This window comes from Rattus norvegicus, chromosome X (assembly GCF_036323735.1).
Source record: "Rattus norvegicus strain BN/NHsdMcwi chromosome X, GRCr8, whole genome shotgun sequence".
In the NCBI taxonomy this organism is placed as follows: Eukaryota; Metazoa; Chordata; class Mammalia; order Rodentia; family Muridae; genus Rattus; species Rattus norvegicus.
The window spans coordinates 77,010,924-77,036,521 of NC_086039.1; the positions used below are offsets into that span (position 1 = coordinate 77,010,924).

Consider the following 25,598-nt stretch of genomic DNA (forward strand, 5'->3'; position numbering starts at 1 on the left):
TGGGAAAGAGCAATTGAAACACATTAGACAAATAATAAGGATATGTAGGCCCTTACAGGTCATAGTCAAACTTAGTTTATTTGTATTTTATTTTGGCTTAGTATAGTGGGCATTTTCTCTAGAGGATTCAGTCTATAAGTTTTAAGAATTACTCTGGATTCTTTATAGATAAGATTGTTGAGAAAGGCAAGCACATGGAGACCTGATAGCAAAGTGTTACAGTAATATGTGCAAGATATGCTAGATTGGATTAAAATGAAGGGGATGGAATGGCAAAACGTGACTTGGTATTGGTTATGTATTAGTGGTAGACAGTACCAACTCATTTTGATCCTTTATATTTAGGTGTGAAATAAAGTCAAAGTCCATGACAACATTGTTAACTAAGTGTATGAAACCTCCATGGAAATATCCTTAAGGCACAGCAAATGCTCTTATGAACTCAATTTTGAAAACATCAAAATCAAGAAACATACAAATCCATGAAACTAATTAGTACTCAAACAGTATAGAAGCATAAAGTAAAAACCCTAGATTTGAGCTTACTCCAAATGTAGAAAAGCAAAGCAGTAGAAAGCTAAAGAAAGAGATGGCCAAAGAGACCCATCCTAGAAAGGGAAAGGAGGGTTTGAAAGGACTGTTGAGTATTGACACTCACTGTCAGAGTTTCAGTAAGGGGAGGACTGAACAACAAGTGTAGGATTTAAGAAGATAGAGTTCATGAGCACATATTAGTAAAGTGATGTGAGGAAATTAACTGGAGATAAACATAGATTGTAGGAAGTATTTCTATAAAGAATAAAGAATGCATTAAATAGATAATTAAATCAGGAGAGTTTTTTAATGTGGAAGAAGTAATAGAAGATGCTCTGTTATTGAATAGGAACTAGTAAAATCATACTGAGGGGAAAGGGGGTTGCTAAGACAGCATCTTGTGCATTTGAGAGAATAGATCAGGATACCCAGGTTTAGGGATTTTCTTTTGCCCGAGTGTGGATAATTCGGTCATTCTCAGTAGTAAAGGAGATGTAAACCTATGTAACCACACATACAAAGGAATATACATAAGTTAAAGTTGCCTATACAACAAGTCCGTTTTCTCACTGGGGTGGGAAAGATGACGCTCAAATAAGAATGAGGACTGGGGAAAGGGTATTGGGGTGTCAAGGAAAAGAGAGACAGTATAGGCAATTGTCTGGAATACATAAGAGTATGAATAAACTAAGAAACTTTAATAAGACTGCGTGGCTATAATAGAAGTTCACTTGCTATTAATTGTCACTAATTTTAAAGGGTGACTTCTCAGTAAGTTGTATATTCTTCCCAAAGACACATAATCTGAACGAAATTGCTATTAAATTAATACATTCAGTTTGATTTTATAAAATGTATTCATTTCCCCAAGCACCAAAATTTTTGAGCATTTTAAAAATATTTGCTTAGTTTAGTTTATGTGTATGTATGCTTTGCCTGAATGTATGCCTGTGCACCGTGTCCATGCAGTACCCACAGAGCTCAAAGTAGGGCACCAGTTGTTAGCCTCCCTGTGGGTGCTGGGAACCAAATCAGTGTACTCTACAAGAACAAGGGCTCTTAAGGTTAGGGCCCTCGCAGAACCCTTAAATATGTTTCAAAAGGTGTCAATCAAATTGAGTTTTCTTTTATTTCTATTTTATGGTTATGGGTGTTTTTCCATACAGGTACATGTGTGCCTGTGTATCACTTGTGTTCATGGAGGCCAGAAGAGGACAATAGATGACCTGTAGCTAAAGTTACCAGACATCTATGAAAGCTGCCTTGTGGGTGCTGGGAAGTGAACTTGAGTCCTCTGGAATGACATCCAGTACTCTTCACTAGAGTCCTATCTCTAGCTCCAAAGGTTTTAAGCATTTGAAACATGCTATGCATATGCTCAGTGTTGTGTAATATAACTGTCAGAAAACATTAAAGGCCTTTGGTTTTATGGGGCTTTCAGTCTAGGTAGTGTGTGAGATAATAAAGAAATTGTGTTAAGAAGACAGAAGTATACTTAGGAAATGACTAGTTCCAAATCTCTCCTAACATGCAATAGTGTAGTAGACTGACACAGTAAGCCAAAGAAGGATGACAGACTCAAACCATTATTTGCTTTTACAAAATGGGATTTTCAGAACATGTATGAGTAGAGAGGAATGATGATAGGGTTATTCTTAATACAACCTAAAGGTGAGTTTTAAGAATGGAGGCAGTACCAACATATAACAAAGACACATGCTCCACTATGTTCATAGCACCCTTATTTATAATAGCCAGAAGCTGGAAAGAACCCAGATGCCCTTCAATAGAGGAATGGATACAGAAAATGTGGTACATCTACACAATGGAATATTACTCGGCTATCAAAAACAATGACTTTATGAAATTCGTGGGCAAATGGTTGGAACTGGAAAATATCATCCTGAGTGAGCTAACCCAATCACAGAAAAACAAACATGGTATGCACTCATTGATAAGTGGCTATTGGCCCACATGCTTGAATTACCCTAGATGCACAGAACACATGAAACTCAAGACGGATGATCAAAATTCGATGCTTCACTCCTTCTTTAAAAGGGGAACAAGAATACCCTTGGCAGGGAATAGGGAGGCAAAGTTTAGAACAGAGGCAGAAGAAACACCCATTCAGAGCCTGCCCCACATGTGGTCCATACATATACAGCCACCAAACTAGATAAGATGGATGAAGCAAAGAAGTGCAGGCTGACAGGAACTGAATGTAGATCTCTCCTGAGAGACACAGCCAGAATACAGCAAATACAGAGGCGAATGCCAGCAGCAAACCACTGAACTGAGAACAGAATCCCCATTGAAGGAATCTTAGAAAGGACTGAAAGAGCTTTAAGGGGTTTGAGACCCCATATGAACAACAATGCCAAGCAACCAGAGCTTTCAGGGACTAAACCACTACCTAAAGACTATACACGGACTGACCCTGGGCTCCAACCTCATAGGTAGCAATGAATAGCCTAGTAAGAGCACCAGTGGAAGGGGAAGCCCTTGGTCCTGCCAAGACTGAACCCCCAGTGAACGTGATTGTTGGGGGGAGGGTGGTAGTGGGGGTAAGATGGGGAGGGGAACACCCATACAGAAGGGGAGGGGGAGGGGTTAGGGGGGATGTTGGCCTTGAAACTGGGAAGGGGAATAACAATCGAAATATAAATAAATACTCAAGTTAATAAAGATGGAAAAAAAAGAGTATGATTGCACTAGAAATCGAATTCAGACAGGCTTTGGCATAAAATTCTTAAGCCTCCAGAACTCTGGTTTCTACAGTACACTGTGGTGGATAATAACTGGGATTAAACTACTGCCTCTGCACTGAACATTAAAAGACTTTTTTGTCTTTTATCAATACCTCCTAACAATAAAGCATCTTGGTTTTCAACAAAAAAAGAATGGAGGCAGCAATAATGACGAATATGAATAAACATTAGCTATGAGGAGTAATAAATATTCTTTCACATGTGAAATTGAGTAAGATGCTATACGATTGTTTACTCTGGGCCTTCTATGAGGAGATAATTAGAGGAAATGATATAGTTTAGCTTATATGAAACCTATAGAAATAATTTCAGACAACTATTTGAATGTTCTGCAGAATCTTAAAAGAATTTATGTATAATTTTTACAGAATGACCATTTTACATCCTGCTAAAACAAATACAAAGCACCTGTGTAACTTGTTAAAACAGTGTAATGCAATCATTTCATTTGATGCTTCTCAGTAACCCTCAGTCCTTTTTCTGCATTTCAAGGAACTCCTCTCATTAACTGTATTTCCTATAGCCTTATTCCTTTAGATGAACTTTGTGTTATCTTACTTTATACATCTATCTTTGTAAGCTATGAAACCTAAGAGGCTTTTAGGTTTTAGGTAATTTTTCACTTTATAAACCTATAGTATTTAAAATTACTTGGTTTGTTTATAGATGTGAGTATTCTGAGACTAAGATTAGTATGCTTGTATTATTAAAATACATTTGCTAAGAGATAAAAATAAATACACGGTGACTAAATTTACCATTTAAAATCAAGCTAGGTGTTTGCTACCTTTACTGGTAAAACAGCTATTCCTGTCTCACGAAGTCTGATTTGTCAATCTGCACACATGTCACTTCGGGAATATGAGAGAAAAGGTGGAAAGAATGTCATAGCCTGAGAATGGGGACAGTGCTGTGAAAGGTTGACCTCTGGACACAGCATGGCTGTTGTGCTCCTTGACTCTCAGCAGCTCTGGTCACACACATGACCTGTACAATAGCGAGGCAGGTTTTGTTTTTACTTTATTCTTTTTTTTTGCCCCCTCCCTGTCCTTACCTCACACAGCCACTCTCCCCATCCATCCCTTTCTCCTCTGAGAGGGTTGAGGCCCTGCCCTGGATATTCCCCCAACTCTGGCATACATAGTCTCTGCAGGGTTAGACACATAGTCTCCCACTGAGGCCAGACAAGGCAGGTCAGTTGTGAAACAGATTTCACAGACAGGCTTTAGAGACAGCTCCCGTTCCAATTGTTAGGGACCCCACGTGAAGACTGAGCTGTATATCTGCTATATATGGGGCCTTGGTCCCGCCCATGTATGTTAAGCCAGTTTATTCCAGCACGGTGTTGGGAGGGGTAGTCAAGGATCCATTACTAGTGGAGTAGCTATTGACTGTTCATGACCATTAGTAAAGGAAGAATTACTTTGCTTTAAGGCTATAACTCCTGATAAGTCCACCAATCTCTAGGGAATGGCCCTCCCACACAAGCATATGTGGGTAGTACTAACTATATTTAGTGAATTATTTTTAAAAAGGCATAATTGGGGTGGTAGTGGACATTTTATGTTATATGTATATGAATTTCTCAAGAATAGAAAAATATTTTAAAAACTCAACTGTTCTTAATTATGTCATAATGTAATTTTATTACACTAACTTGATAGAAAAATGCAGATTTGAATGCATAGATTTAGTTCCAAAATTCTGGCTAAATTGGCATCAAATCTCTTTATGCTGTGTATATTAACCTTCTGTATAAATTATAGTGGCAGTCCCCATGATAGTAAATTTGAATAAATCAATCTTAAATGGCACAGATAAGATTACGTACAGTATTTATAAAGTAACAGTACCAGAATGGAAAAAAATCTTTTGAAATGTAAAAGAGCTAGAAGTAGAATAGGAGGTATAATCAGTGGTCTACCATTTGCCTGCCATATGTGTAGCCCTAGGTTTTCACCTCTAGTAAGGTACAGAAACAAGAATGGTAATCATTTAAAAACTTCTATCATTTTTTAGATGGGTGGGTGGCCGGATCCCTCTACTGGAGGCAATGTCTATCTACTGGAGGTGATCTCTTAAGGTCCTATGACCCTGCTGTTGGGTATTTCTGTGACTTATCTCCATTCGGTCCTGGGAATCTATCGCATCTGGGACTTTCTAGTAGTTTCCAAAGTTCCCCATCCCTCACTGCTACATATTTCTATTCCTTCTCCTGGACCTCTGGATTTATCTCCTGTCTCTTCTCATACCAGGTCCTGCCTGACCCCCTTCCTCCTCCCCTCTCCCATCCAGTTCCCTCCCTCCCTCCCTCTGCTTCCTGTGATTATTTTGTTCCCCCTTCTATGTGGGTTTGAAGCATCCACAATTTGACCTTCCTTTTTGTTAAGCTTCATTGTCCCTGTCTAAAGGAAATACAGGGATAAAAATGGAACAGGGACTGAAGGAAAGGACCCACCATGTGATCCATTCCATCTACAGACACCAAGCCCTGACACTATTATTGATGCCAAGAAGCACTTGCTGACAGGAGCCTGGTCTGGCTGCCTCTGAGAGGCTCTACGAGCACTGAACTAAGACAGATGCAGATACTCACAGCCAACCATTTGACAGAGCCAAGGCACCCCAATAAAAGAGATAGGGAAGGACTGAAGAACTGAAGGGGATTGCAACCTTATAGGAAGAACAATAGTATCAATTAACTGAACCCCTCAGAGCTCTCAGGGACAAAACCACCAACTATGGATGGGTCCAAGACTCTGGCAACATATTTAGCAGAGGATTGCCTTATCTTGCATCAGTGGGAGGGGAAGCACTTGGTCCTGTGGAGTCTTGATGCCCCTGAGAAGGGGGATGCTAGAGGGTTAAGGTGGGAGTGGGTGGGTTCATGGGGGACCATCCTCTTAAATGCAAAGGAGAGGGGGATGGGATGGGGATTTTGTGGAGGGGGAACAGGCAAGGAGAATGACATTTGAAATGCAAACAAATAAAATGATTAATAAATAAAAAATAAAGATACATTGTGACCTATTAAAAATAAAACAAAATTCATATCATACATCAAAATAGAAGATTCAGAGTAAAGGTTTAATTAAAAGTAATGTCATTATTCTCCATAGAATAACATTTATTATATGAAGCACACTCAGCAGACTTTATTTCAAGATCCTATAGATAATGTACATCTTCACCTTTAGTCTAACTTTATGAGAATATAGCAAACTTGCTAAAAGGCTGTTTTGAGTAATGCAAGCAGTACTGTATTTTCTTCCCTTTATGTAACTTTCATACACTATATTTTGATCATATTCAATCACAATTCTCAGATTTTCCCCACCCAAACAACATATTAATTTGTTCTCCATCCTCCTCTCCCTTCCCTTCCCTGGGTCTCTTCTCCCTCCTTCTTCTCTCCCAATCTCCCCCTCCCACTTTTTCTTAAAAACAAGCAATCCTCCCACCCCAACAAACAAACAAAATTCAAGACAAAGGACAATAGAACAAAAACAAAACAAAGTGAAAAAAACCCTCCTATCACCCTCCCCCCACACACACATGCACACAAAACTATGAGGTCTATTGTGTGTTGGCCTCCTAGGCATAGAGCTTCACTTAGAGTTTGGTCAGTATACCCAGAGACACTCCATAGAGGGGTGGAAACTGGCTTATTCTTTCCCAGTAGACATCAATTGCAAATGACTTCTTCGTTTAGGGATATGACATTGTGTTCACTTTCCCTATCAGTGCTGGGATTTTGTTTGGTTTGAACAGATCTTGGTTGTGTTTCAATAGTACTTGTGAGTTCAAATATGCATCAGTATTGTTGTGTCTGGAAGATGCTATTTCCTTTCAGCCAACCATCACCTCTGATCTTTACATTCTTTCTGCCTCCTCTTCCACATAGATTCATAAGCCTTAAAGAGAGTAGTTTGCTAACGGCATTCTATTTAGGAGTGAATTCTACATAGTCTTTCTTCCTCCCCCATTCCTTTTCACTCTCCTTCTCATTCTTCCTGTCCCTATACCTCTTCTTCCTCCCCGTCTTTCTGCATAATGCCCAGTTGTAGGTCTCCTTGTCAGTTACCATCTACTGGAAAGTGAGGCTTCTGTAATGAGAATGAGCAGTGTACTTATCAATGGATATAACACTATGTAATTATGAGTCATTTTGTTGCTATGTTCCTTTAGCAGATTAATAGTAGGTTTTCTCCAAGGTCCCATGACCTGTCTAGTCTCAAGTTCTTAGACACTTTAGCACTATCAGGTGTGGGTTTCATCTCATAGAATGGTCCTTAAATCCAACCAAAAAGTAGCTGGTTGGTTCTGGGGTCTGTACTCCAGTAGTTACCAGAAGACACAGTTTTAGTTGCTAAAGCTCTGGTATTGAAAAAGACTCCTGCACAATTAGTTTTTCTGCCCTGTATCACCAGGAGTCAGGAGCTTTGTGAAGGTTCCCTCCTCCAAATGGGAGGAGAGAGAAAGGTGAGTTTCAAAAATTCATGGCCAAGTTCTCATCCTCCTCTGGGGGACCACTGCACATTAATAAGTACAAGGCAGTTATATTCTGTTGTGAGTTATTAAATTGGGGGTAAAATATCATAAAATGGAGTCTTTTTTCATTTTTTAGAATACTGGAATTTTTATTAATCATTCCATTTGTTTACATCTCAAATGATATTGCAGTTCCTGGTTACCCCCTCCACTAACCCCCACCCCACATCTTCCCTCCCTCCTCCCCTTTGCCTGTATGAGACTGACCCCACACACACCTACCCACATTCTCCTGTCCTACCACTCCAGCATCCCCTTAAGCTAGGGCATGAAACTTCCCTGGGACCAAGAGGCTCCCCTCCTGTTGATGTCAGGCAAGGCCATCCTCTGCTCCATATGTATCTGGAGCCATGGATCCCTCCAGGTACACTTCTTGGTTGGTGGTCTAGACTGTGGGAGAACTGGGTGATCAGTCCATCCTAGGTTGTTTTCCAATGGGGTTTTAGTTCCCCTCTGCTCCCCCAGTCCTTCCACCAGCTTCCCCACCAGGTTCCCTGAGCTCAATCTGATGGTTGACTCCAAGCATCCACATCTGCATTGGTCAGTTGCTGACTGGACCTCCTCAGGAACCACCACACTAGTTTACTATCAGCAAGCACCTCTTGACCACAGCAACAGTGTTGGACTTGGTATTTGCAGATATGATGGATCCCCAGGTGGGCCAGTCCCTAGTTGTCCTTTCCTTCAGTCTCTATTCCATTTTTTGTCCCTGTTCTTCCTTTGGACAAGAACATTTCTGGGTTAAAAACTGTGAGATGTTAGATGGCACCATCCCTAGACCAGGGGCCATGCCTGTCTACTGGAGGTGGTCTCACAGGTTCATTCTTCCCCTTCTCTGCACATTTCAGCTAAAGTCATCCCCCTTGGGTCCTGGGAGCCTCACATTTCCCTAGTGTCTGGTAACCTAGAGTGTCTATCCACAGTTCCTGCTACATATTTTTGTTTGATTTCCTGGTCTTCTGTACCTCTCTCACATCTCCAGTTCCTGATATTGCCACACTTTTATCCTCCCTTCCTTTCTCCCTTCACAGTCACACATTCCCGCTACCTCCCACAATTGTCCTGTTCCCCTCTCAATATAGGACTGAAGCATCCTCACCTTTGTATGGTCCATATGGTCTGTAGATTGTATAATGGACTTTGTGAACTTCTAGGCGTATCAGTGAGTGCATACCATATGTGATCTTTTGTGACTTGGCTACCTCACTCAGGATGGTATTTTCTAGTTCCATCCATTTGCCTAAGAATTTCATGAAGTCATTGTTTTTGGTAGCTGAGTAGTATGCCATTGTGTAGATGTACCACATTTTCTGTATCCATTCCTCTGTTGAGGGACATCTGGGTTCTTTCCAGCTTCTGGCTATTATAAATAAGGCTGCGATGAACATAGTGGAGCACGTGTCTTTGTTGTATGTTGGAGCATCTTTTGGGTATATGCCCAGGAGTGGTATAGCTGGATCCTCAGGCAGTTCAATGTCCAATTTTCTGAGAAACTGCCAGACTGATTTCCAAAATGTTTGTACCAGTTTGCAATTCCACCAGCAATGGAGGAGTGTTCCTCTTTCTCCACATCCTCACCAGCATCTGATGTCACCTATATTTTTGATCTTAGCCATTCTGACTGGTGTGAGATGGAATCTCAGGGTTCTTTTAATTTGCATTTCCCTGATGACTATGGATGTTGAACATTTCTTTAGGTGTTTCTCAGCTATTCAGTATTCCTCAAGTGAGACTTCTCTATTTAGATATGTACTACACTTTTTAATAGGGTTATTTGGTTCTCTGGGGTCTAACTTCTTGAATTCTTTATATACATTGGATATTAGCCCTCTATCAGATTGGTAAATATCTTTTCCCAATCTGTGAGTTGCTGTTTTGTCCTATTGACAATGTCCTTTGCCTTACAGAAGCTTTTTAATTTTATGTGTTGATTGTTGATCTTAGAGTATAAGCCATTTGAGTTCTGTTCAGGAAATTTTCCCCTTTGCCCATGTGTTCAAAGCTCTTTCCCACTTTCTCTTCTATTAGTTTCAACATATCTGGTTTTATTTCATGGTCCTTGATCCACTTCGACTTGAGCTTTGTACAAGAGGAGAAGAATGGGTTGATTTGCATTCTTCTACATGCTGATACCAGTTGAACCAGCAACATTTGTTGAAAGTGCTATTTTTTCAACTGTTTAGCTCTGCTGTCAAAGATCAAGTGACCATAGGTGTGTGAGTTCATTTCTGTGTCTTCAACTCTATTCCATTTATCTACTTTCCTATCTCACTACCAATACCATGCAGTTTTAGAGCTGTTGAAATAAAATAAATGGTTATTCCCCTAACATTTTTGCCACTAGTGCACAACTATTGCTTGTTGCCAGGTTTCTATTGTCGGTCACAAAGTTTGTAGTTGGATAATACTGATGATACTTATCATCTTTGATAACTTTCATAGTACCTTCAAATACCATAAACACTAGTTAATAGGAAAGAAGACTCTAGCTGGGCACCAACTTGATTTCCTCATGTTCAGTGACATGAATAAGTGATATATTTGGCAATAGGGACATATCAACAAATTGATGAGAGTAACCCAAAGCATTTGCAAAAGACTGATTTTTGGATGGGTCTATGGTATCCACTTGGACCAATGACTCAAGATGTAACCCAATCCTGACACTGGAAGTTGGATTTGGTGCCATAAACTATCGAGGTGGGCATTGGGCCCCTACTATTTTGTGACTCCACTTAAATTCCTTTCACATACATATATATTTTAGGAAGATTCTACAATAGTAGGTTTCCACATGGATTTTAAAGAGTCCTTAAGTGTTAGCAGTCTTTCCCCACATTCATTCCTTTACCCTGTAGTAGTCTTTTTGAAACCTAATAAGCATTGAATTTTTATCCTATTTCTAACTATTCAAAGTTGTATTACCTAGGACAAATTAATTCTTTCCTCAGATACTAATCTTTAAAATATAGAAAACTATATGCTGGGGATATAGATCAGTGAGAAAATATATAGTTAGTATAGATGGGGCTCTGTGTTTGATTCTCTGTACTACAAAATGTGAAGATAATAAGCTCCACTTTGTGTGATTGTTGTAATTAGCTGTTGTAATGACTGTAAGTAGACTATTGATGCATAATGCTTACTGAAAGCTTAACAAATGATGGCATCCTTTACTTTTCTCTTCTACTTTGCTTTATTTAGCAAGAATTTATTTCAATTAGCAATTTAAAGAAAACAATCTATTTAATGGACTGTAATGATTTGTAAGTAATAATTATAATTTTGAGGGTGTTTTGAAGTGTGTGTGGGTGTGGGTGTGTGAGGGTGTGTCTCTGTGCATATTAATAAGGCCTAAAACTAAGGCCTATGCAAGCTCAGCAATTGTTCTCCTGATGAATCATAGCCCTGATACTCTTTTGACCTGTTTTATTTTGAGCCATGGGTTCAAGGAATTGTCTAGGCTGGTATGCAACTCCCAAAACTTTACAACTCATTTTTTTGTTATTTATGCTGTCCCTATACTAATGGGTGTAGTATTCTTTTTGAAGAAAAGAATGCCCAATGGAATATAATGTTTGAGCTACAAGGAAATTTACTTCCCCTCCCACAGGAGTATCAACTGAATAGGAGCTAGTATCAGCACTAGCTCCTTAGGTTTATGTGCTGTTGGGCCCTTCCTCCTTTCATGCTTGATCTTGTGTAGGTTTGGTGCAGGCAACCACAGTTGCTGTGAGTTCATGTCTGGAAGACAGCATCCCATAGCACTCTTTTCTACTTTCCTGCTCTTACCTTCTTATTACTCCTTCTTCCGAATGATCCACCAAGTTCCCAATTGTGAGGGAAGGTCTATCTAGATGATCTAACTATGGTCAAGCGCTCTCAGTTGTTTAGTCTCAGCATTAGAAATATGAACTATTGTGTGTCTCCGCCTTAAACAGTACCCTCTGCAGGAAGAAGCTTCTCTGAGCAAGGTTGAGAGCAGCACAAATTTACAGATAGAAATTTCTTTCTAAGTATTTATGTTTACAATCCTTTTATCTGCCACTTATGTTTTGTGTCTTTCACAAACACTGCTTTTTTATGTTCCACTAATTGCATCAGTAAGTCTATGTCATTACTCCTTAATGATTAAGCCATCTGTAACGACTAACAGTCCCAGTCAAGTACATTCTCAAACTTTAAACAGTTGACTCTTTTCTCTACTGGTAGCTTCAGAACCCCTTTTAGGGATGTTTGTCATTCTCTAGTTTAAATTTCAAAGTAATTGTCCTGGTTTCTACTTACTAACTCTCCAGAGAGCTCTACTCTTATTTTCTCACAACTCAGTGGAGTCCGGTGTTCTTTCCTAAGATGTAAGAGGTCACTCAGTGAATTTAACAGGATGCTTGTTTGAAGAATGGCCTTAAATTATACTCCAGAATACAGAGAACTGAGGGACTAGCTCAGCTATAAAACATTTTAATGAGTATTTGCAGGTTTGGGTTTGAGCCCCAATAACACCCATGCCCATGTGTGCATGTGTACTTAATAAAAAAAAACATGCAACACAGGCAATCAAGTAAAATTATTCCAACTTTTGGATTGAATGGACCTGAGGCCAGGATTTTAGATTGTTAAACAACTATTTAATGATAGCTGTCTTTTACTTCTGTTTTGTCTTTACAAACTTTCATATTGATCATTGCATGATATACTGGCTACTATGTTTTTTTGCACATATAATACACATAAAAATTAAGACTATTTTAACAAGATAGATGAATGTTTGAGTGACTTTCAAGAGATATTTTGTTGTTTTACTTTATAGTAATTTCCTGGACTGATTATTACTGACCAATGAAATCTTTTGATATCTTAGGACTTTTGCACAATTAATCATTCTTGTATATTGAATGACAACTCAAAATGTCTAATGTTTTATCTACTTAAAACTTTTTCATTCTATGCCTATATATGATCTAATTTTGAGATATTTTATCTATTCTATTCATGTGTTGCTTTATATACTTTATTCTCTGTTTTTTCCTTCTGTTTTATTTTTTTTTGTTCTTTTTTTTTTTTCCGGAGCTGGGGACCGAACGCAGGGCCTTGCGCTTCCTAGGTAAGCACTCTACCACTGAGCTAAATCCCCAGCCCCCCTTCTGTTTTATGAGTTCTGATTATTTACATTCTTTTGAGGGAAAATTAAATGAGATAATTAAAGTAGCATATGTCACATTATAAAATTTTTAATTATTTAAACATATATTCAAAATGTGTAAAATTGAAAATCTCTATTCAACATTCCATCCTATAACAGATAGAGGCCCTATATACAATATATACAAAGAACTCAGGAAGTTAGACTACAGGGAGACAACTAACCCTATTAAAAATGGGGTTCAGAGCTAAACAAAAATTCACAGCTGAGGAATGCCGAATGGCTGAGAAACACCTAAAGAAATGTTCAACATCTTTAGTCATAAGGGAAATGCATATCAAAACAACCCTGAGATTTCACCTCACACTAGTGAGAATGGCTGAGGTAAAAAACTCAGGTGACAGCAAATGCTGGCAAGGATGTGGACAAAGAGGAACACTCCTCCATTGTTGGTGGGATTGCAGACTGGTACAACCATTCTGGAAATCAGTCTGGAGGTTCCTCAGAAAATTGGACATTGCACTACCTGAGGAACCAGCTATACCTCTCTTGGGCATATACCCAAAAGATGCTCCAACATACAACAAAGACACATGCTCCACTATGTTCATCGCAGCCTTATTTATAATAGCCAGAAGCTGGAAAGAACCCAGATGCTCTTCAACAGAGGAATGGATACAGAAAATGTGGTACATCTACACAATGGAATATTACTCAGCTATCAAAAACAATGACTTTATGAAATTCATAGGCAAATGGATGGAACTGGAAAATATCATCCTGAGTGAGGTAACTCAATCACAGAAAAACACACATGGTATGCACTCATTGATAAGTGGCTATTAGCCCAAATGCTTGAATTACCCTAGATGCACAGAACACATGAAACTCAAGAAGGATGACCAAAATGCGAATGTTTTACTCCTTCTTTAAAAGGGGAACAAGAATACTCTTGGAAGGGAATAGGGAGGCAAAGTGTAGAACAGAGGCAGAAGGAACGCCCATTCAGAGCCTGCCCCACATGTGGCCCATACATATACAGCCACCAAACTAGATAAGATGGATGAAGCAAAGAAATGCAGGCTGACAGGAACTAGATGTAGATCTCTCCTGAGAGACACAGCCAGAATACAGCAAATACATAGGTGAATGCCAGCAGCAAACCACTGAACTGAGAACAGGACCTTCGTTGAAGGAATCAGAGAAAGGACTAAAAGAGCTTGAAGGGGCTTGAGACCCCATCTGAACAACAATGCCAAGCAACCAGAGCTTCCAGGGACTAAGCCACTACCCAAAGACTATACATGGACTGACCCTGGGCTCCAACCTCACAGGTAGCTATGAATAGCCTAGTGAGAGCACCAGTGGAAGGGGAAGCCCTTGGTCCTGCCAAAACTGAACCCCCAGTGAATGGGATTGTTGGGGGTAGGGTGGTAATGGGGTGAGGATGGAGAGGGCAAGCCCATATAGAAGGGGAGAGGTGGGGTTAGGAGGATGTTGGCCTGGAAACTGGGAAGGGGAATAACAATTGAAATGTAAATAAGAAATACTCACGTTAATAAAGATAAAAAAAAGGAAACAGGTTAAGCAAGCCACTAGAAGCAAGCCAACAAGCAACATTTCTTTGGCTTCAGTGTCAGCTCCTGTGTCAAGGTTCTTGCCCTACTTTCCCTCCATGACAGAAGGTTCTATGACACTGTAAGCTGAAATAAACCCAGTATCCCCCCCAAAAAATGTTGCCTATTTTCCATATATTCATTTAGAAAATTATATTTCTTTGCATTTAAGTGTTTTCCTTACATGCAGGGTTTGTTGTTTTATAAAATATTTATAATTGCCGAGTGGTGGTGATAGATGCCGTTACTGCCAACAATTGGGAGGCAAAAGCAGACCAAACTCTGTGTGTTGGAGGCCAGCCTGGATTTTAGAGCAAGTTCAAGGACAGCCAGTGTTATACTACACAGAAAATTCCTGACTTGGAAAAACAAAGAAAAAATTCCCAATTATTTTGTTTTGTTCCATGGGAAAAAATGATCAGGCATCTGGACTTTTCTTTTCTTTTTTTTTCTTTTTTTTATTATTAACTTGAGTATTTCTTATTTACATTTCGAGTGTTATTCTCTTTCCTGGTTTCCCGGCAAACATCCCCCTAATCCCTCCCCATCCCCTTCTTTATGGGTGTTCCCTTTACCCATTTACTGGAAAGCAGTCTGTCTAAAATGAATCATTTACACTACCAAATAGTTTATTTATATTGTTACTTCATAGTGTATCTTTTTAATTTTATAATCCTATCAGAATATTTATAACATAATAATTATAAGGTAATAAGATATTATGGTGGGAACTTCCCCTTTAGATGTGGACTATTGTCAACTTCAAATTCAACAAAGTATGTTATGAAAGGTGATGGGATCCTGTAGAAAGGAAGTTTTATTCTCATTTTGGAACTCAAAACAAATTATAAGTGTTAATCAGACTTCATTTTGACTGTGTAAGTGTATTTTTACACAGTATTCATTTGTGAAGTATAATAAAAAACAAATACACATTACTTTTTCAAATTAATTTCAAAATTTAGACCTTAATCCTAAAGTCACAGTAGGTGTTTTAAAACATATAGAACGCTTATATCTGGCAACCTGTGAATATCTGTATGATTTATTCACCCATATTATTTTTAATTCTAAGAAAAAACAAGGCCTACCGGCATAACAGTAAGGTGGAGACTTGGTGAGAGGAGAGTTGCTGAGAGAGGAAGGGAGTAAGAATGGGTGTATGAAGTTATTAAAAACATAAAGTTTAAATAATATTTACTATAGCCTACTACATGTCTCACTTTAAACCATGGTCCTAGATATGAGCATTATTGATGCAATAGTATATCCTTTATCTCCTAGCAACAGTAGCCATAGTGTTGTGAAAAGTAAGGTACAGAAACTGTGGGGATATAAGTCAATGGGGAACTCTATAGAGAAGGAAGTTAGTTTTAGTTCTGTAGGTTGTTAAGTCCAAATTCAACAAAGTATGTTGTCAAAACTGTGGTAAGATCCTATACAAGGCAATTTCATTACTCTGCCTTTCAGTTGCTACCGTGAGTCGACATTGAAATTGACATCTATGTTTTGTTTTACTTAGTAACATTTTATTCAGATGAAACGAAGTTCTATATTGAATATTATAGAAAATATAGTTTATGACTAATTATGCTAGTAATCATAACTGGTGAAACTGAGCCATTAATTAACTGAAAATTTATCAGTAATTATTTTAATATATTTTCTGAGCTTATGAGGAAGATATTAAATATATCACTAATATATTGGCATTACCCAGAACTTCATTTATTTATAATTCTAGGTTTAAAGAATTACAACCCTCCTTAGATTAACTGGCTACATAGACTGATAGTGAATAGTTTACCAAGTTTATCTTAAGATATTTTTAAACTGAAGCATACAAGAGTAGCAGTATGCTTATTAGCTGTCTTTTTTAGATAGCAAGAAGACATTAGTTATGACATTTTGTTGAATGAAAGTTACAATAGGATAGTATTCAGGTATGCATATTTACACTTTAGGGATTTTTCTATATTTTAAATTTTCACACCTAGATTTTTTTCCTTCAAATAAGCATTCATGAGTCGTCCCTTTGGTATAGTCCTTAAGTACCTTCAAAGTGTGTTAACATTTTTTCCTGTAGCAGAAAATTTTAATGCAAGTAAGAGAAACGAGAATTAAATTAATAATATTAATATTTAATACTTGATTCCACTAAAGCAATCCTATTTTAAGCTTTTAGTGATCGCAATAAAACAATCTTTTTAAATAATGCCATTGTGCTACTGTTTTTATCTGCAGATGTAGGAGAAAATACGGAAGCTCTGAATGCTTCTAACCAAATTGAGAGCAAAATGTGTTGAAGTGAGGGAGATTTCCCCATGATAATGCAAGTTGTGCAGAAATCTGCTGTAAACAAAACAAGGCATTTGTTTCAGCAAAACTGCCTGTGGGCATAAACTTTAGTTTGCTTTGTGTTAAGGATTGGAGAAATACTTGCAAGCTAAAATCCCTCTCTCTCTCTCTCTCTCTCTCTCTCTCTCTCTCTCTCTCTCTCTCTCTCTCACAAACACACACACATATGCTTGTGCAGGCACGTGTGCGTGTGTGTGTGCATGTGCATGTGTGTGTGTGTGTGTGTGTGTGTGTGTGTGTGTGTGTGTGTGTTATGTAGGTAAGAGTCAGAAAAGCTGTGAGGCCAGGCAGCATTTGCAAGTGAAAGGGGAAATTGATTTTCCATTTTGGGAGGAAGAAAAGGTAGTATTATCATACCAGGGAAAGTTCTGTGCTAAAGGAGAATAGAAGTAATAGATCGCTCTGCCTATGCTATGAAAAACTCACACAACTTGAAAGTACGGACCACCTTAAATTGTATGACGACAAGTTGCCATGGAAATGGTTTTACGCTACAAGAAGGGGATGAGCCTGAGAGGAAGAGAAGTCTGTGGAGTGGGTGAGTGGTACTAGAGGGGTGTGTTGGGGAAGTCATTTCAGCACCCAGTAGCTCCTGGACAGCAGCAGTGTAGCAGCCTTGCCAGCTGTTGCAGGAGCTTGCTTTCTCTCTGCTCTTTTCCTGAAGCTCATTCTCTCATCCACCCTTCCCTTATCTCTCCCAGTCTTTTGCAACATTTTTAAATTTCTTTCCGTTTCTTTAACACCCCTCCTGATCTCTCCCGCATGCTTCAGAAGCCTCACTTTAGCATTTCTCCTCCCCTTCCAGTTGCTCCTTGACTGGTCGGATTTGAAGAGATCAGCAGTTGGTGAAGTGAGTTCTAAGGGCTGAGAGGGTATGGAAAGGGGCTGGGGAGAGTCATGAACGGAGGTTTTGTTGTGTGCTTAAGGGGATTTTTGTTTTGTTTTCTTGGACTATTCTGGTGAGTTCCTACTTTCTTGCTTCTTTGGCTAGTATTTGCGAATCATGCGGAGCATGAGTGCGATGTTAATTATGATTCTGGAGTCCTCTTCGGTCTCTATATAGCCCTTAATTCCTGAATATTGACAGGCATATACATAAAAGTAATTAGAGATCTTAAGTTACTCGATGAATGCTTATTAGGCTTTCAGGTTTATAATGAGTGGCATGTTAGTTAAAAATCACTCTGTACAGAGAGCATGGTATTTTGTCTGACTGGGTAGCTTTGACTTCCATCCAGGAAGCTCTTTGCACTTTAGAGACTTCTTAGTGGTGCCCTACTCTCGCATTCCATTGAAAGCAAACTGGAATTGTATCTGGCTAGTTGATCTCTCTAAATTTTGCAGCAGTTTCCAGAGGCAGCAACTCTGCTGGGTAATACTAGAAGCAAAAAGAGTGCCAAAAGTAGCTATTGAATTTTCATAGTGATCATCCTCTGCCAGACAATACAAAAAAGGAATTGGAAGAAAGATCCTATACTGTCATGTTCGTGCATTTTTCACTGTAAAGGATTTGTGCTGAACCTGAAAGGAGGCAGGAGATGATTTACGCAGAAGAGTACACATTTTTAACATTTAAAAGCAACAGATGATTACAGCACACATGGGTGTGCGTGCACACGCGGCGGGAAACGCACACACACACACACACACACACACACACACACACTACCACTACCACCACCACCACCACCACCACCACCACCACCACCACCGCCACCACCAAAACAACAACAAAACAATCGGAAGAATTATGTGCTTGTGTATTAGGCAAAAAGAGAACATGATAAGATTTGTTTGTCTGTTTTTCTGAAATTAAAAGCACAGGTTTAACCTAATGGGAAGGCATTTTTTTTATAAGCACCAAGCTTTTTAATCCAAAGGTGCTCTGTTTTCAGCCCTACAGGTTCTTTTCTTTAGGAAAGTAGGTGCCTGGCATGTTTCTTAATTCTTTAATTTATATTTTGTCTAAGCCTTTGCACTGAAAGGCCTGCTTGCAGCATGATTCCGCCTACATACAGGGATTTTGAGAAGTTTCTTTTCTGTACATAAGTGACAGAATATTGAGTATTTGTGTAAATATGTCTAGTGATAATACTTGATTCTTTGAATAAGAAGTGGACTTAAGCATATTTGAAAAGACATTATCATAATATGACGTGTAGACAAATATAGAAATCGTATTAGAATGGAAAATATGTGACTGTCTTATTATGTACCATAATAGAATTAAAATCTTTAACAATCTCATCATCTTTTGGCACAAGAGAAATTGATGTTTTCTGTCTCCTGGCATGGTCCTATCTCTCTTGATTATAAACCATATGTCCTCTCTAAGAGCTATGTCCTTTCTAGTAGTTTAAAATGTGCATAAATAACTTCATTCACAATGTAACTAAAGATCTAATTTTTTTTAAACTAAGAACAGTTTAAAGTTAACACCCTTCATATAAGCTTCACAGTTTTCCTAAAGCACATTTGTTAGTAGCTATAAATTTGAAAGTGATTATCCATTTCATTAAGGGAATCCAGGACAAAAGAATTATTGCGACTGTTTTTGGATATGGACTATATTGAAACTAAAATGAGTTTGTGGATTGGCCTAAATTGAACTCATTTTAATATCAGTAGTGAAGTGATTCATTCTTCAGAACAAAATTTGGAAATGACTAATGTTGAAAATGAGCACTATTGAGAGCATCCTTGTGAATTTTAAACAAGACTTGTAACATCAACAGTGCATTATGACATAAATGACAGTTATTTCAATGGAGTTATTTTTCTAAATCTTGACTATATAAAAATTTCACTTATACAATAGAGAAAGCTTAATATAGACCTCCAAACAGCTTAAACTCACTATGAGTTACTCATGCTTACTTAAATAAGTTTTACTTGGTTGTTGAAATGTTACATATCTGCATTACAATTTCAAATTTAACAATGCATAAAATATTTGAACATGTTAATATTTTGAATGTCTATAGTTTTAATTAAAAATCTTTATCCTTTGCTATATCTAACCAGAAAAGGTTATAGGGTTACTTTTTTAATTAGATTTTTTAAACTAATAAAATGTGCTAAGACAAAAAATTCCAAGAATAAAGAAATTAATTCATTTTGTCATTTTAACAAATCATAAAATATCTGAGTATTATAAATAAATAAATGCTGGCAAATATTTTGTGATTATAATTTTTATAAACAAATCTGTATAGACTTTATAGAGCAAATTATGTTAAATTGCATCTTGTAGATAACAGAGATTTTTTAATATAATACATCTATAGTTGAACTACACACAGAAATTTGTTTCATTTGTAAGCAAAACCTGTTTTGAAATTAGTAGTGCAAAGACATAATGAATTCAACATGTAAACTAGTTCTTTTGTTATCTTAATTTCCATTTGTATATGTGTGTGTGTGTGTGTGTGTGTGTGTGTTAGATTCTAGAATAACTTATTGTAGTAACCTTAATGGCCACAGAAAATATTTTTCATGATATCCCAGTTAAGAATCATCATTCATATTTTATTTATTTTATGTGTATAAGTATTTTGCCTGCCTATGTTTATGTACCGCATTCAATCTTGGTGCCCACAGAAACAAGTGTCTCAGAAATCCTGACAATGGAATTACAGATAATTGTGAGCCACCGTGTGGAGGCTAGGAATGGGACACTGGTCCTCTAGAAGAACAACTACTACTCTTAACTGCTGAACTATATTTCTAGCCCCAAATCTTTATTTGGGGGGTTTAAATATAATCTTAATTAGTCTATCGAGTCATATCCATCTCTTTGAAAAGACATTTGAAAAGACATTATTATTTGTTGGGCATTCTAAGCATTACTTTGTGGATATTATAGATACTGAGAAAAATATGTATATTTGGGCTTAGCTTAACTGGCTGCTGGATAAACCTTTTGTGTGTAGAAGGGCATTATAAATAGCAATGACTTTTACATGGGAAATTAGATTTCTGTGTATTTTTTGTTGATTCCCTTCACATTAATATTATAAGGCCTACCTATTTAATTTGTTTTCACTTTAATTTTTGTTTCTTTAATTTGCCTCTATAATACACCTAAATACCACAGTTCTCTGCTAGAATAAGTATCACCTTTATCACATTAAAACAACTCACTTGCTTTGATACAGACTACTTATACTAATTACATTATCCTTGTTTGCAGTGTTAAGAATGAAAACAAAGTCAAATCTGAGGATGAATCGATCTTGGGGAGAGCTGAGGTGGGAGGGTACTGGGAAAAGTGGAAGGGGGGACTGTAGTTGGATATAATTTATAAGAGAAAAATTTTTAAAGGATAATTTTATTAAGAGTTTCTTATATTCTCTTCATAGTTCTTTCTCTCCTTCACATTTATTAAATCCAAAGACTATGCTTTTGGGAAATCATTTATTTGACATTATAAATAGTAGAGGAGGGCAAATGACAAAACAGTACACATCTTACATTTTTATCAGTGATCTGGACACAGTGCAGGACCACAAGCAGATAGTACTTCTTTCTGACTTTTGTTTAGCTTAGTAATTTCAGTCATCATACAATTAATATCATAGTAATGATTCTTTTAAACTTGTAGTCAAATATAGGTGTGCCATTGTCTATTTTTGTAGTGCTGGAAGTTGATCCTTGTGCATTGCATATGACTGGCAAGCACTGTAGCATTGAGGTTCATACCTAGCCCCTTAGAGGTTTCTCCTTGTTAATGTTATGGGCCAGAATTTACCTTTAGCAGAGCAAAAGCAATGAAAGGGATTTTGTGAGCTTATTAACATATTCTCATGGTTTTGATTTTCTTTATTATTAATGTTAGCCAGGGTAATCTGTTTACTATTTTATTCAGTATACCATGAAAATAACAAATCAATCTGTTTCCATCATGATATAAATATGATTTCTTTGGAAAATTTTATCTTTAAAGAAAATGTTGAAATGTTTGTAAACTATATTTTAATTAAATATGTCAGTTTCCTTTCTCATGGGCTTTAATCTTCTCTTCAACAGATGTAGTATATCAAATAAAATATGAAATTTAGTAATCAAATAATACTTTATACTTCTTAGAATCCATGAAATATGGTATGTTATATTACTAATGTCTGTGTGTTTATTTAACCATAGGTGGTTACCAATCTTGAAGTTTTCTAAAGTAGGAGACACCTACCTCTCTCTATAAGCATTTACTGTAAGTAAAGTAACTAATAATATTTATGTTTTAGAACCATAATATAAGATGTAAGTTTGTTAGTCATCTAATTGAAAAATAATATTGGACTGTTAGACTGTTTATAAAGCCTTTAAAAGAACATTTGCTTGAATTAAAATTCTGTTTTATTCATTGTAATTTTTATTTTAATTTATTTTGTGCTGAACAGAGGTTAACATCAATTGTCTTTTTCAGGTTCTCTATCTAATTTGGGAGGATAGGGTATTCTCAGTGAGCCTAGAGCTTGCCTTTTCAGCTAGAGTGGCTGGATGCTGAACCTTTAATAAGGCTCCCTGTGTGTCTGTCTGCCCAGCACTCTACTTATGGATGTGCACTGCCATGCCTGGTTTTTTATGTGGGTGCTGGATATCTAAACATGAATCCACAGATTTATACAGTACTTTATCCACTGAATCATATCCCCCACCCTCATTGTAATATTTTGTTTATTCTTTATGAAATAGAAGTTGCCAAGTCATGAGGTATGCCTGTTGATAGTACTGGTTCTCTATCATTTCTTCTATGTTTCCTTTAGTGATGATTCTTTGTTAGCTTTTTATTGATTGTAAATTTCACATCATGTACCCCAATCTCACTTATCTTCTGGCCCTTTGTATTTACCCTATGACTTTGTAACATCACACACACACACACACACACACACACACACACACACACACACACAAAAGCAATAAAAATTTGTGGAAGCTGTAGTATTATAATGTGTCACATAGTATACACTTTTGCCCACACATCTTTACAGGCAAATGTTCATTAGTGAGCCATTGGTTTGGTTCAATCCCTATGGTTTCTGCTCCACTGTCAATACTGGATCATCACCAGAACTCCTCTCAGATATCCTGTTATTGCACCATGTCAGAGAGATCTTGCAGCTTTGGTTCTGTAGGATTAGCCCCTTTACATCCTCCACCAGTTCATCAATGGGATAGATATCAAAGCCCTTGATCTGGACCTGGGTGGTAGTTGTCTTGGTTAGTCCACCAACTACCCTGTACTCCTATCGCCAGGATGGGCTCTTCAGCACTGCCCCCCCAACACACACACACACACACACACACACACACACACACACACCCCTCACTCACTGCCTTGGCCTGCAAGGGGCAGAGCAAGCTCCACCTCAAGGCAGATACATAGCCTGGCTAACTCTCTTATACTTACACCCTTGGCACCAGCTCTTCAATCCTTATACCCTTGTGCCAGCTACTGTGCTAACCAAGGAGAGGTACAGGGACCACTCTCATGACCCCAGAACCAGCTCTTCAGCCTGCCACAGGTAGCAAGTACTGAGGATAGAGGGCTTATCTCCTGTTCCCACACCACCTCACTCTAGAAAAGTAGTGAGGCCTTCTGGGCATATCTACTGTACTGCCCAAGTGAGGTGCAATGTCTGCTTTACCTAGTTCTATAGCTGGTGAGGAGCAGAGTCAGTTTTCCTCTTCTCATGATCCTGGGGCGAGCTTAGAGGTGGGAGCAGGATGGGTTGTATCTGTGCATCATCCATGCCACTTCATGGCAGATGAGTAGCATGGCCAACTCTCTGGAGCTTATGCCTTTGGGACCAACTCCCCTGCTCTCCAGGCACCTGGGCCAGTTCTATTATACTTCCTAGGTGAGGTAACTGCAGGGCCTATCTCTGGGGTGTTGCAGTCAGTGAGGTTGATGCCAGTTCTGCACAGCCCTTGGACATCAACATGGTCCCAGGCCACAGCTCAGCCCAAAGATATTTGCATGGCCTTTGGTGGTAATATGAGACATGAACATAAACATAGACCCCTGGTGCTGCATTGCTAAGGTCCCAAGCATGGCCCTTAGCAGCACGAACCAAGACTGGACCATGGCCGTATGTAGCAAGACCTATTATTCACATCAGGATACTCTGAACCTTCATGACTCCAGTCCCACCTCTCTTCATACTGTTCAAACTGTGCTACTTCCCTTTTTCTCCACCACATACTTGCACACCATAGTAGCTCCTGCTGTGGGCAGGCATGCCACAGGTGGGCCTCTGGGTATCTTCCTAGTGATAGAATTCTTAAAGTACAGCCACATTAATACAATCTGGGAAGGTTTAAGTACATATATTAAGGTTCCCCCGTGACCTACTTATTCATAAACTGTGAAAGTGGGATCAAGAAATATTTCACTAACTGCATGTAATGAAACATTCTGAAAGTTCAGAACCACATTTCAGGACAATGGTTTTACTAGCATTTCTTTAGTGTGCATGTTTGAATATGTATGTATACATATACTATGTAACAATATGATCAAGAACATCAGATAATTTGTGTGTAATATGAATTGGAATGTTCTTTCGTTATTTTTCTTTCTTCAGACTGGTTGCCTCATGACTTTACTCCATGATAAGATGAAAATTCATATGTTGTCCGAAACATTCACAGAAGCATCATATTGAATATAGAGAGTTCTCAAACGTTATCTTTACAGTGTAAGTTATAAGTCATTCCTCATTGTTGTTGAAGATAAACTTCAACATAATAGTAATATAATTGGAAACTTGTCAATGAGTTTTACTTTTACTTCTGTGGTCAGAAGGATAAGTTTGTGACAAGGAAAACAATTTTAACTATATTATTATACAAATGGCAATTTCTGACCCTTGGTTGGAATCTTGAAAATCCACTTGCCTTACCTACATTACAGATGAATATAGCCCATTAAATGACTGAAGCAACTTAGTTTTAATTTCAGTGTCTACTATAGACATATAGGTTGTTAGATCATATTTATTTTATGCATACTAAAATTAATTAAGCTAGATATGAAATGTGTTAGCTTAAAGGATGATGAGCTGGAAGAAGTCAGACTCAGAATCTGGTCTTCAGAAATGGATTAATTTGAACCTCACATTCTAAGAATGATTAAGACTCTCACCTTTTGTATCTATGTTCAGGCTCATGCAGCAAATTTGTAAAGGAGATTTTCCTTGAGTTGGACATTCTGTACATGAAAATATATGGTTATACTTTATGTTCAAAAAACCACACATTATGTAGCAGAGAGCTCTTTTGAAACCAACATTGTATAATAAACAATGCGAATACTTTTGTTGCACTTCTAAGTTTATGATGATAGGCACACAAAGATTATATTGAGCTGAGCTTTCTGGAATATAAAATTCTGTTTCCTAACAGACTATTTAATATTTTGTAATTAATATATAGAGAATTCACTGTGTTATATGAAGATATGACTGTTCAGTTAAATATGCTAAGTCAAATTACTTTAGAGCTAGAAGTATTTATCAGAAGATTAAAAGAGATAATAGTTATGTGAGAGAAGTGTAATGTTATGACCAAATTTTGAATTCATGTTAGTAGAGATGAGCATTATAGATTCCATATTAATAAAAT

The 25,598-nt window shown here is 37.8% G+C and overlaps 1 protein-coding gene across 8 annotated transcripts in view; it reads left to right on the top strand.

Annotated features, from left to right (window-relative positions):
- The window catches only part of Tent5d (terminal nucleotidyltransferase 5D), a 68,238-nt gene that overhangs the window by 36,855 nt on the left and 5,785 nt on the right, over positions 1–25,598 (top strand). Inside the window, exons 3-6 of one of the 8 annotated variants that reach the window (XM_063279893.1) lie at positions 12,924–12,957; positions 21,163–21,220; positions 22,116–22,179; positions 24,560–24,673. The gene's annotated coding sequence lies outside the window, so the exon portion shown is untranslated. Of the gene's footprint in view, positions 1–12,923; positions 12,958–14,775; positions 16,041–21,162; positions 21,221–22,115; positions 22,180–24,559; positions 24,674–25,598 lie in introns of those variants that run through there. The other 7 variants (XM_017601960.3, XM_063279894.1, XM_039099586.2 and 4 more) reach the window with 7 other exon arrangements.